Source organism: Tamandua tetradactyla, chromosome 26 (assembly GCF_023851605.1).
Source record: "Tamandua tetradactyla isolate mTamTet1 chromosome 26, mTamTet1.pri, whole genome shotgun sequence".
Lineage (NCBI taxonomy): Eukaryota > Metazoa > Chordata > Mammalia > Pilosa > Myrmecophagidae > Tamandua > Tamandua tetradactyla.
Genome location: NC_135352.1, coordinates 15,778,555 through 15,788,896, shown reverse-complemented (window position 1 = coordinate 15,788,896; position 10,342 = coordinate 15,778,555). Strand labels below are relative to the sequence as shown.

At 39.1% G+C, this 10,342-nt stretch overlaps 1 long non-coding RNA gene across 1 annotated transcript; it reads left to right on the top strand.

Moving 5' to 3' along the window:
• The first annotated feature begins 216 nt into the window (after window positions 1-216).
• LOC143669711 (uncharacterized) lies at window positions 217-3,594 on the top strand. The gene is made up of 3 exons (XR_013169006.1): window positions 217-376; window positions 1,307-1,594; window positions 3,465-3,594. It is a non-coding gene; the product is annotated as an uncharacterized LOC143669711 (long non-coding RNA).
• The last annotated feature ends 6,748 nt before the right edge of the window (window positions 3,595-10,342 follow it).

The window sequence follows — 10,342 nt, the reverse complement described above, 5'->3', positions numbered from 1 at the left end:
GGGAAGAAAAATTCTATAGTATAAGTCTGATGTAGCAATGTTAGGAAAGAATCGAGTTGGTTTCTGCTCTCTGTCCAGACTCCAGATTGTATCCAGGGCCTTGGGAGATGGGCTGGGGGAAGGGGGAGAGAAAGCCAAAGCATAGCGCTCTCTCTAAAAGGGGGTTCTCTGCCCCACTCTTCTTAGTGATTGCTTCCACTTTGTCTAGGTACCTTGAGGGTGGATGATGGTTAACAGCGGGCGGCAGAACTGGTTTCACTATCTCGGCAGCAGGTTCTGCCTAGATAATCTGTACCTATTGTTCTCAAGCTTTGAAGCGCTGCCAAAAACCTGGCGAACACAGGGAAAGTTGCATTTAACATCCTGTTACAAAAAGGTAAAATAAGATGATGCAAGTGAAGTACTCTGCACAATGCCTGGGATACAGTAAACACCCAGGGAATGGGAGCAATTATTATTTCTTTATGAATGACATATAATGCTGATTTTATAATAGAGTAGCTGCTAAAATTCAACATAATCTTTAAACGTACGTATAATTCGAAATTCCACTCTGCAAATAATAAAGTTGCCTTTTGCACAGCATCATAGGAATAAAAATGCTGAATAATAAATTCTAGTCCCACCTCCGCTCTAGGCTAATCTATCAGACATGGGGGTACTGGCTTTTGCAACACATGCAAACAGTTCCCACAGGGGTTCCAGTTCAAATGGTTCATTTATCCAACAGAATCTTAACACAGAAAGAAACAGTGATCGGGTTGGTTTTAGGGTCCAGCAGTTTAGAAAATTTAATAAAGGAAAATATCATGGACAAGCTTTGAACCATTTCTAGTACAATGGTTATTAGAACCCATTTTATAGAGGTCTTATTTTTCTAGATGAAATACTCCCTGAGGGTCCTCTTTCTCTCTAGTATAGGGCTCTTTATCTTTTCAGATGAGCAATTTCGTTGCTGATGCAGGGCCAACCATCTGTGAGTCATCATGACTTTTCAGTGCAATACAGACATCAGTTTGGAAATCAAAACTTGGCCTGATTATTTTGTTACAACAGTGGTACTGGCAAATGATAAGGAGGGGCTGACTGTAGAATTGAGAAATCTCTCCACCATGTGAGATTACAGCTCATTCCACAAGTATTCATTTAAGCCTACAAATATAACTGCAGGTAATTGATACAATGAAAAGCCAAAATGTTTACACTGTTATTTTTATATATAAAATATTTTTATTTTATTTTACTTTCTGGCCTTTATGACTAATGAAATTCCCCCAATATTTTCACCTATCCCTTTGTTTCACAGCTCTGGCTATGGGGATGAAATGTTAACCTGAGTTTTCCAAATATTCCTAGAAGACATTGGAAGAGAGGGCATATCCATTTTCTCAGCCCTGCTGAGAAGGGCAGGCAACTAAGTACAGACAGCAAGGAAACATATCGACTCTGGCCTTCTACGTGGGAGGCCTGGAAGACTGTACTGAAAGAGAAAACACATGTGGATAAATTCTGAGATGCAATAAAGATTAAAGCAGAGCACGCAAGATGAAGGGAACGACAGCCCTATATTCGTCAAGAATAATGCATTGTTATGGTAGGTGGTTCTTTTTATTTTCAAGCACATTGACCTGACAGTCTATTAAATTTTACTTTAAATTTAGAAACAGTACCTCCATCCCCATCCCCCCAAAAAGAAAGGAAAGAGCAATGTGAAATTTTTATTGTTGTATATAGAAAACAACACTAAAACTCTAGCAGGTTGCAAATTAGCCTGTACTAAACAGGTGAAAAAGAATTCTGAAATTCAAAATTCTGAATTGTGACCTAAGGAAACGGCTAATCAAAAGGCATCAGACCTTAACTGGATCCAAGTCAAGTCTCAAAGTCATCTGTGGAATCTTTCTCCTTACATTTCCTAAACTACCCAAAGTCAAAGTCTTCCATTTCCTCATCCTCAAGCCCCAGGTCTTTACAACCACTGAGAGTTCTCTTGACTGGAAAATGAAGACCCAATGCCTCAGCATGGCTTCTGGTTCTTCCAGAACCTTAGCAGTCTCATAATGAAGGTGATGATGAGGCAAGGGACACACACTCACACACCTTTATACCTTTTTACAAGTGCACACTTGAGTGATTCCTCAAGAAGCACTCATCCAGGTCTTTGGTCCTTGTGCTGGTTTGAAAGGATGGATGGACCCTAGAAAAGCCATGTTTTAATCAAAATCCCATTTCGTAAAGGTAGAATAATCCCTATTCAATACTGTATGTTTGAAACTGTAATCAGATCATCTCCCTGAATGATGTGATTTAGTCAAGAGTGTTTGTTAAGCTGGATTAGGTGACGACATGTCTCCACCCATTTGGGTGGGTCTTGATTGGTTTACTGGAGTCCTATAAAAGAGGAAACATTTCAGGGAATGAGAGATTCAGAGACAGCAGAACAGAATGACATAGCCACGAGAAGCAGAGTCCACCAGCCAGTGACCTTTGGAAATGAAGAAGGAAAATACCTCCCAGGGAGCTTCATGAAACAGGAAGCTAGGAGAGAAAGCTAGCAGATGATGCCATGTTTTCCACATGCCCTTCCAGATGAGAGAGGAACCCTGACTGTGTTCGCCATGTGCCTTTCCACTTGAGAGAGAAACCCTGAACTTCATCGGCCTTCTTGAACCAAGGTATCTTTCTCTGGATGCTTTAAATTGGACATTTCTATAGACTTGCTTTAATTGGGACATTTTCTTGGCCTTAGAACTGTAAACTAGCAATTTATTTAATTCCCCTTTTTAAAAGCCACTCTGTTTCTGGTATATTGCATTCCGACATCTAGCAAACTAGAACGTCCTCTACCAGGATCCTTTTTCCTCCTTGGTCTGCCTGGTGAAGGTTCACATTTCCAGGACCAGCTCACCTCACATCCTTTCAGTAGCTTTCCTCAAGGAACCCCCTGCTCCCTCTATTTCTAGGAAAGAGTCTCACCGCATAGTATTATAACCAGCTATGAATTCTCCTGCAGCTGTAACATCTAACAGAGTAAATGTGTGTGCCTGAGGTGGAGAGTACGGGTGGAAAAGAAAATTTGCTACTCAAGGAAACCAAAGCAACAGGAAGACATGTTTTTTAAAATAACAGAAAGTCAGTGAAATGAGAAGAGTGAAGCCTGTGTGATGTTGTGTGCATACTTTGACAACAGAAGGAGACAACATGATTTCAGGTCCTTTTTTATTTTTAGGTGATTTGCTGTGACATTATAGTCAATTTCACTTTAAGCACTGGAATGGTGCAATTGAGCCACCTTTAAAGAAAAAAGCCTTTCATTTCCATATTCGCTAGAGAGAAGTAACTAGTGAGATGTTTAGCAAAGAACCCGATTTTCTTAATATCAACAATGCAACATCTAAATGAGGATGTGGCATAGTAAAAATAAAAAGCAATGTTTAATACACTTTTTTTCTATTTTTCCACAGAGATAAAAAGACTAAATAGACTGTGGATTGGAATGTTCATACTCCCAGAATATATAAGAAGTTACATATATCGACAATGAGGAACACTTGACTCTGGACCAAATTCCAATCAATGATACTCATATATACCACAAGGAAATTAAAGTATTTGTTTCAATTACAGAAGGGGATGTGGTAAAGTTGATCGGTTGTCAACTAACAGGATTCTCCTGTTCCATCTTCTTCTAGGAAGGAAAGACATCAGTTCATTTTACAAGTGCAGATTATTTCCAAAAGTCATGTTGGGAAATGGTGTTCATATGTCTTTTAGGATAAAATTAATCATCAGGACATGAAAAAAGCTAGAAAGGGTGGAGCCCAAATGCCCCCAAAGAGTGGGAGAAAGATCAAAGGTGATGGTGGAGTTATACAGAGAGGATGGGCTTTAGCAAATGAGTAGGATTGCTGAAGCATTATATTGATATTTCTTCTAGTCTCCAGTATCTTAGAGCAGCTAGAAGTAAACACCTAAAACTGTGGAATTGTAACCCATACCAAACTCTAAAATGTGTTCTACAACTAATTGTTGGGATGTGCTTTGAAATTTATTGCTTTTTACTATATATGTTATTTTTCACAAAGAAATAAAATAAAAGTCAATTGTGATGATAAAAACAGCTATATGATGATATTGTGAACCATCGATTGTACACTTTGGATGATTACATCGTATGTGAATATATAATATATATCAATAAAAAATGTCCAAAAAATCAGTAGTGAAATTTAGATCATATTAAAGTGACAATAGCAGAAAGGAGGCAAAGTTTAAATCTGAACCTTCTTGCATGATATTACCTTGTGTGACACTTCTTGCATAAAAAGATAGTGAAAAGTTTGCTGAAATTAGCCTGCTTTGAGGGAAGGTGATCCTAAATGGATATGCAGAACTAGGTCCACATAAGACAAAAGCCAGATTAAATCAAGTCCTTCTATCACTAGGTAAGTGAGCACTCAAGATCCCTCTCCATTTCCCCCAATTGGCTTGCACTTCAGCAGTTCTGGACCTTTGCTCCCTGTTTCTGCCTGGAATGTCTTTTCCCACCTTCTGTGACTCAAAAAATCTTACTTTTTATGGTCCAGTCAAGTGTCACATCTGTGAACTCTGCTGTGACCCCTCCCCCTCCACAACCTGGCCCTGTGCCCTTGGAAGCTGCTCTCTGCACATACATTTATTGTGGTGCATATCTTCCTGGATCATGATTGTTTACCTGTAAGTCTCTAAACTAAGCCAGTTTCCTCTTTCAGTTGCATCTCTGCCCAAGTTCAGAGAGCACTCACTGACTTCTTGGTGAAAGAATGAACATATTATTTGCATGCATTATAAAGATATCCCTTTTTTAGCTTATGGTGTATTGGAGTGGCTGGAGGCAGCTGCCTGAGACTGTTGAACTGTGTTCCAGTAGCCTTGATTCTTGAAGACGATTATATAAAGATATAACTTTCATCATGCAACTGTGTGTGATTGTGAAAACCTTGTGTCTAATGCAGGATATGGATAGATGAGTGAAAACGAATATGGATAATAAATAAATAAAAGGGGGAATAAGGGGCAAAATAAATTGGGTAGATGGAAATACTAGTGGTCAATGAGAGGGAGGTGTAAGGAGTGTGGGATGTATGCGTTTTATCTTTTTTCTTTTTATTTCTTTTCTTGGAGTGATGCAAATGTTCTAGAAATTGATCATGGTGATGAATACACAACTGTGTGATGATATTGTGAGTCACTGATGGTACACCAGGCATGGAATGTATGTGTGTGAAGATTTGTCAATAAAAATATTCTTTTGAAAAGGATGAACAGATTAATGCATAAATGAAGACTAGGTTTCAAACCTGCCCTTCTTATCACAAACTTAATATCTTCAGGCCCTGCTTCCAGTACATGAATTAGATGGTTTCTGAAAGAATTACAACTTTTAAGATTCTGGGGCAGTTTTCTGTATCCATTAATTATCTCTGCCTTACAAACTGCCCCAAGAATTGATTTACTATTTACTTTTTTCTCTATAGTTTGATGGGAAGCTCTTCTGTTGGTCTCCTCTGGGCTCACTCATGTGACCGCACTTAGCTGGCTTGCATGAATAGTCCAGGATGGCTTTTCTCATGCATTGGGGGCCTGGGGATTTGCTGTTAGCATCATACCTTGGCTCTCTTCCAATGCCTCTCATCCTGCAGTGCCAGACCAGCTTCCTTCCTGGTGGTCTCAGCGCAGTGTTCCAGGAGGGAGAGCCCAATCCACAAGAACTTTTCAAGCCTCTCGTGCCATAGGTGCTGATGTTCTTTTGGTCAAAGCAAGTAGAATGGCCAAGGTCAGTCAATGTGGAGGAAACATAGATTCCATCTCTTGATGGACAAAAAACCTGTGCTCATTTTAAATCTACCACAATTGCATAGAACTGCTAAGCTGATTTTTGTTGTTGCCCCCATTATGAATGGGGTCTTTTCTTTGTTTTTGCCTCTTCCTTCCAATATTTTTACCCTTAATTATAGGTTCTTATCTAATTTCATTGGTTGGCCTTTCCAGGTTAAAGGCCACTATTCTTTCTAGTGTTAAAGAATAGTGATAATAGAAAGCTCCTTTATCTCTTTCTGCACTTAATGGGCTTCTGCTATTTCACCATGTGTAATGTTGGCTTTAGTTTAAATGGATATTCTTTATCACTCAGCACCTCTGAATGCTAACTTTATAAAATCAACTTACTATTTTAGAGTAATCCTTGATTTTATCTTCCAAACCTTGTATTTATTCTTTTTTTTTTTTTCTGGAAATCCTATTTCATCTTCAAGAATCTTTTTTGTCCCCTCTTTGTTCCTTTTTGTATCAGTGTGGTTGTTCTTTTTTTACTCTTTTTTTTTCAGATCATTCTGAGATTATGAATTAGAAAGTTGATGTTAATTTGTTTAGTTCTCTTTCATGCCTTGAAATATCCTTGTTTGCAGTGGAGTTTCTCTGTACGTAGGTGCATACAGTCTTGCTGCAGGCTTTCCTCAAATAGCTCAGCTCTCCCTTCCTTTTTTAAGAGTGCGGTTATTGAATCAGAAAGGCTGGTTGGAAGTTCAATGAGGAGAGGGAGGCTCTGACAGAGGATACGTTTGACTTATTGCAATGGTCCAACGAAATGGCATAATGTTCAAGATCACTGTGAACACTCCGTAGCCTTCTACTTCACCTGAGTGAATTCAGCCTTTGTACAAATGTCCTACCACCTGCACAGCCCCTCACCTCATCTGCTGCCAAGTCTGTACTCAGGGCTTGGGAGGGGAATGAATCTCTGCATATTGACTGCCAATGAATCTCAGTTTTCCAGTCCTACTTCTCACTCTCACCCAATTAACAAGTACCTGTCTACAGCGGGGCTGCCCTATACAGTGGCCACCAGCCCCACATAGCTACGAACACTTGAAATGTAGCTAGTCCGAATTAAGGCACACCATATGGGTAAAATGCATATTCAATTGCAAATGCTTAGTACAAAAAAAGAATGCAATAGCTTTCATTAATAATTTTGTATTGATTACACATTGAACAGATACATCTTTGAATACATCGGGTTAGATAAAACAATATTCTTAAAATTAATCTCACTTATTTCTTTTGACTTTTTTTTAACGTGGCTACAAAAAAATGTTAAATGACCTATGTTGCTAGCTAGTGTTCTTATCTCTATTGGACAGCAGTGATCTAGATGAATTCTGATCATTAGTTAAATATATTTCCAGGCAATTCTGACATTCCTTTTCCAATAGTTGAACATACTCGTGGTAGATTGACCTCAGTCATGGGCCCCAGTTTGTTCTCACCCCTCTCTATTCATGCGCAGATAATCCCCTTCCACTGTTTCTGGATTTAGTTAGGTGATTTAGCAAATATGACACAAAGAGAGACTTGAAAAGGGCTGTGCATTAGGGCTGCCTTCTGTTGCTCCTGGAACCCTCTAACCACCACATGAAGGAGCCTGGGCCAGCTGCCTAGAGGATGGGAGACCACAGGGAAGGAGAGGCCAAGCCATCTTTGGCATCACAGCTAACTCACCTGAGCCCAATTGTCTATTGACCACAGTCACATGGCCAAACCCAGGCAAAATCAGCATCATTGTCACCCAGCCATGCCATTGAACCGCAGGACAGAGCAAATCATTATTGTAGTAAGCCACTATTTATTTTCCTTTTTTTTTTTAATTAGAGAGGTTGTGGGTTGACAGAACAATCATGCATAAAATACAGGATTTCTGGGGGTGCAAGGGTAATTCAGTGGTAGAATTCTCTCCTGCCATGCAGGAGACCCAGGTTCAATTTCTGGTCTGTGCACATCCCAAAAAAACAAACAAAAATTCAACAAATGGTACTGCAATAAGGGGATACTCACATGGAAAAATAGTGAAATGTGACCCTGCCATATAGCAAACAAAAGAAAAAATTCAGGATTTCCAAATGCCACCCTGTTATTAACACATTGCATTGGTGTGGTACATTTGTTACAACTGACGAAAGCACATTTTTATAATTTTTACTGTTAACTCTAGTCTATGGTCTAAGTAAGCCCCCAGATTTTGATATAATTTATGCAGCAAAGATCAACTGATTTGATACTTTGTCTTTAAGACACTTTAAGACATTCATGTATAAATGTAAAACGCATTGCCAAATTCTTTAAGTCTCATACAAATAAATATTAAACTGGCCAAAGAAGTCACTAGTATGTCGTTTCTTACAAATCTCCTCCCCCTCATTTTCACCTGCCTTATCTTCAGTTCAAATTTCACCTACCTTCTAGGTTTGTCCTAAGAAACATCCTCTTCTCCTAGCCATTTACAGGTAAGTACTCTCACCTGCCATCCAGCAGGTTTTATTGCCCGTACAATAAGTAACTTTTCTCAGGTAACATGACTAAGGAGTGGCAGAGCCAGGACTTCTGAGTCCTGGGTCATTGCCCTTCCTGTGGGACTCTCAGCTGACGAATTCTCTAAATCCAGCCAGATTGCATCAAGGAATCAGCTGGTAGCCCCCAGGCAAAACAGGGAGTGCATGACTTCTGGTTAATTAAATCTGTTATTTAGAGCTGAATTAGCAGCCAAGTTATCAAGACTAGGATTGTAAATTGCACTCTAACAAAATGAATCGTCCAAGGGGCTTAAAATATATTTAAATAAAAAACGCAAATAACATTTGACTAGGGTCGCATAAAAGAATAGACCATCAACCAGCAATCCTTTTAGTTCTTTTTTAATGAAAAATTCCAATCTCAATGCATTTGCTTTCTGTTGGTTTTCTATCTTCCTCATTTAACCTTCAGCACTTCATATCCTCTCCACAGCTTCTTTTTATTATTCCAAATTGAAAAGTTTACATTTGAATTGTCCTGTTATATATAAATAATTCCACTTTCAGACATGCTCAACGACATTTGCAATAACTAAGAAAAATATTTTTAATCAGCTGTTAGATTTCTGTATGAAAATCTGCCACAACTAAGTCCTACGACTTTCAGATAATCCCTTCTGCAAAACTAACTCAGTATTAAAAGGTGTCTAAGTTTTCAACACTTGAATTTGACTTACAGAATGAATAACTCAGGTCTAAACACAAATGGGGCAAGAACCAAGGATTTAGATTATTCCATGCTCTGTATTGGTTTATAGACTGGCACACTTGGTTTAATGCTTCCTGGCACGCTGGCTTGTGATCTCATATCCCATAGCTACAGAAGACAAGTTACACCTAAAGATTGCCTTTTATTTCAAATCTCCAACCTCATCATCAATATGAACACAGTACTCTCTGAGATGATTTGAATCTGTTCTGAACCTCCAAAAATCATGTTGTTAAATTTAATCCATTTCTATGGGTGCGCACCCATTGTAAGTAGGTTCTGTTGGCGAGTAGGGTCTTCACTTAAGATGTCACCCACCTCATTCAGGGTGGGTCTTAATCTTCTTACTGGAGTCCTTTATAAGAGGATGAAATTCAGAGAAAGCAACAGGAGCTCAGAGAGAAAGACCCAGAAGTTGAGAGAAGAAGCCACAGAGACAGAAAGGAAGCCACTGAAGCCAGAGGCTGGAACCAGTGAAACCTGGAAGCGAAGAGAGAGGTCAGCAGATGCTGCCATATGCCCTGCAATCTGGAGGAGTCCAGGTATCGTTAGGTTGGTGCCTTGATTTGGACTTTTCATGGCCTTGGAGCTGTAAACTTGTAAACTAGTAAATCCCAATGGTAGATGCCAACCCATTTCATGGTATCTGCATTTCAGCAGCTTTAGCCAATGAAAACAACCTCCATTATGCTTTTGAGACTGGTAGGTCCTATTTTATTACAAATTTTAGAAACATAAAATGTATAATAAAGTTTTAACTCTCTCTCATGCAAATGTAGATTAACCCGGTTTTGTTAGTAGTAATAAAAATGATATTTATTAAGTGCCTACCATATGCTATGTATTTTATCAAAGTTTATAGATTACATTTTATTACATAAATTTTGTTTTACTACTTAAATCTCATTCATCCTTATAACAATCCTACTGAGTAGAAACTAATGACTCCACTGGACACTTGAAGAAAAATAAATTACGGTTCTAGAGTTCAACTTCCCCCAAAGCAAACAGCGAGGGGCAGAGCCAGGCTCTATGTGTGGGTCTGTTCCATGCCAAAGCCTGTGGTTGGTTACCTTTAAACCAGCAGCCTAAAAGTCACATCCCCCTGGTATTTACATTTGGGAAAACCAGCGGGTTAGAGAACATGTTCTGTAAGGGTCCTTCCAAGTCTAACCTTCATTTGGGCGTCCCTTGGTATGTTTGCCCCTTTCTCTGTTTCAGAACATTTGGCTTTTGTCCAGGACTT